This window comes from Branchiostoma floridae, chromosome 4 (genome assembly GCF_000003815.2).
Source record: "Branchiostoma floridae strain S238N-H82 chromosome 4, Bfl_VNyyK, whole genome shotgun sequence".
Classification (NCBI taxonomy): domain Eukaryota; kingdom Metazoa; phylum Chordata; class Leptocardii; order Amphioxiformes; family Branchiostomatidae; genus Branchiostoma; species Branchiostoma floridae.
The window spans coordinates 24,581,646-24,584,714 of record NC_049982.1 but is presented as its reverse complement, the minus strand read 5'-3'; positions in this window follow the sequence as shown (position 1 = coordinate 24,584,714).

Below are 3,069 nucleotides of genomic sequence, written 5' to 3'. Positions count from 1 at the left end.
CTAATGATTTTCAAAATGGCGTTGACTGGAAAGCAGTGAATGCAGTGAACAACAAGAGTTCGTAGACCTCATATCTCCATGAAATCGTCTGATTATGTAAATGACTTCCACATATGCATAATCTGCTTAGTTATGTTGCTAATGTTCCACCTGCCACAAACTACATAATATAACATGTATTTGAGTTCTATAAAGGAAACACTGTAAATACAGATTTTCCCCATCAAATATGCAAATTAAGTGTCAGTTTGCATAATTTCCACTTTCTGGTGTGCATCTCTGTCTAAGCTACCTACATGTCAAATATCATGTAAATGTGTCGTTTTCTTCTTCAGTTATCCTCCTTAGAAGATTTTGACAAAAATGCCCCTGCAGTTCCAGAGCAACCTGCTATGGGGCCCAAATATACACCACATATTCCTTATGTCACACGCTATCTGCCATCAAAAAATCAAGACCATAGCACATCCAGTTCAAAAGATCCCAAAAAAGAATTTCTGCTGCAGTACCAAGGTCACATACCAGGGGGCCCGAAATTGACCTTAACCTTTGTCTTCCCAACACCTTCCCACAAATCAAATATCATTGTAATCCATCTAGAGGTTCTTGAGATATGCTCACTACAAAAATCCGGACACACACACAGACACACAGACACACCCAAAACTATATCTCCATTTTTCATGGAGATAATAATTAGAAATTCGGTGGATACTGGAAAAAGGCTTTGTACTATGTAATTGTGTCCCGGAATTTGAGTTTTTCACCTTATTTCAAGCTTCACTGAAGGATATTGATAGGAAACAGATTCAAGAAAGATATAAAGAGATATAAAATGTTTACCTTTATAATAGCCAGCCTATACCTGGTTCCAACTAGTTGGTAACTGGGAGAACCAGGTTCAAATCCGGGAAGGGTATACGTGTCTCGGTTGGGGTTGCGTTTGTCTGTCGGAAGGGACTGAAAATGAGGGTCCCGTTTTTCGAGGTGCCTAGCTCAAGCACGGTTACAACGGTCTCATTATTCATTATTATGTTACCTCCGTGACAGCGCTGGTATTGTTTTTGACTATGGCCATTGAGACTGTGTTGTGTTCGGCGCAGAATTATTTTGACGGTAGAGGATGATTTAACGTTATTTCTGCATCATGTCAAAATGCAAAAGTTTTCTCCTGCACTTGCCTGTATTACATTTGGAACACACATTGCATTTTCTAATTCCGTGCCAAATATTCGGCATGCCCTTCGTGCCGGAGTTTTTTAAGACCAAGACATTTCTATGGTTCATAGCGACCTAGCAAACTGTTTTTATATACACCTTTTGCCAACAGGCTCAAGGATGTTGAAAATCTTTCCAACGTGGAGATGGGAACATCCTCTTTGTTCGAACAGGTTTCTGAGCCTAAAACAAAGACCATAAATGATCGTCCTTATATCGCCACGCCCCCCTCCCCTAGGCCCTTTAAAGGTCAACATATCTACACATTTCCTTCCTTGTAAATATCATAGTCAACTCTTAGTATTTTGCAGAAATTCATGCACTTTATTCACATCATCTGTTTGGACTTATCATAATACATCTAAAGAAATAGTAGCTTTGGAAATCGAATTCCAAGCTGGCAAACATACCTACACGGGGGAGGGGGCTGTCAGCTTGGCCTTGACTTCGGTAGCATTTTGGTACTTTAAAAAGCGATCCAAGTGGTATACAAAGTCCCACACGATGCAGAAAATTGTCTTCACGAAACACAACATATTTGTTCCCTGTTCAATATAAGATTTAGTTGACATCAGGCAAAGACATGCAGCTAGAGACCAGGGGAACTGTAGGGGCCGGTTTAGTGTCAGGCCTTGGAATAACTCAAGAAGGGGTTGATGGTTTGTCATTATTTCTGAAATGTGTATAGCTTAAGCTATGCTTCGTTTAGTTAAACATCAATTATGGAAATCGGAATCTGATTTGCATAATCAATGAGGAAATTGTCAACCCCCACTTTCTTCTATGATAGGACTATTGCAACATGTGACATTTGTAACTGAGAAAGAGAAGAATATTGATACATAAATATTACGCAAATAAAGACCTTATTTGCATAATTAATGAGAAAATGCTATAGTGCCATTGTTGTAAATGATGCGAATTTCTTGCTTCTGGCAGTGGGTAGTTATGTACAGGTGAACATCCTTGAACATTAATTATACAAATGACGACCTCATTTGCATGAATTATCAGAAAGTGCGATTAAAGCCTTCTTTCTTAACGTAGATTGTGTACGCCTGTTATTTGGATGAAGAAGATGATCAACTAATATAATTGTTAATAAATTTCCAAATGAGGACCGTATTTATTTAAAATGACAAAGACCATTAATACACCAGTTGTACAGGTTAAAATCATTTGGCGAAGGCATGGGGTTTCGGAACTCTAGTTTCGCATGTGTAGGTCGCGGATTGAAAACCCGGTCAAAGACCATAACAAAGCTTAAAAGCTCTCCGCTGTAGCATATGTTTTGTGGTGATAATTTTAGAATATTTGGCACATTTGTTGCTGCTTATACTATTTGGAAACTGTGAGGAGAAAGAAAATGATCAAGCTGCAAAATGTACCTACAACAAAAACACCATTCAAAATCAAACATTGACCTATGAAACGACGACGCGAGCACTGTTTGTGTGCAGTCTGACTGCAATAAAATGGTATACTTCCATCACATTGACATGAAGACCCTTTTGTTCTAGTAATTATGTAATTGGCCGACCAAGTATTGGACTGTCAAGCCAAATTATTTTGCATCGGAAAATAGCAAAAGATGAGTCTGTAGTGGACCACTGCTTGTATGAGTAGATTATTTGAACAGCGTTGAACGCATCACTAGAGTCCATTAACAAAATTTAGCCACACTGAAAGCACCGTTCAAAACCAAATTCCTTCGAAAATTGACCTATGAAACGACGACGCGAGCACTATTCGTGTGCATTCTTACTGCAAAATGGTATTTTTTTTCCATCACATTGACATCAAGAGCCTTTTGTTCTTATAATTGTGTGAGTGACCGACGAAGGAATCACC